This window comes from Gekko japonicus, unplaced genomic scaffold (genome assembly GCF_001447785.1).
Source record: "Gekko japonicus isolate JY-2015 unplaced genomic scaffold, Gekko_japonicus_V1.1 scaffold7657, whole genome shotgun sequence".
NCBI lineage: Eukaryota > Metazoa > Chordata > Lepidosauria > Squamata > Gekkonidae > Gekko > Gekko japonicus.
In genome coordinates, this window is record NW_015172239.1 from 1 (window position 1) to 264 (window position 264).

A 264-nucleotide genomic window follows, 5' to 3' on the forward strand; every position below is an offset into this window, starting at 1 on the left:
GTGTGGTTTTGACTGTTTGCCCAAGATAAGGGTAAGTCGTGACCTCTCATTCCATTAGCCTAATTTCTGTCAAATTTTACCCAAGGCAAATATTTAAGCAGATGTTAGACCAGAGAACTGAGACCATTTCCCCCAGCTTGCTTCTACTCCTGTGATCACTTCCCTTAGAATAATAACGGGATGTACTAAAAGGAAGGACAGGATTGCCCATTGGAAACAATGGGAGACGCTGGAAGACCCATTGGAAATAATGGGAGCCAGGAA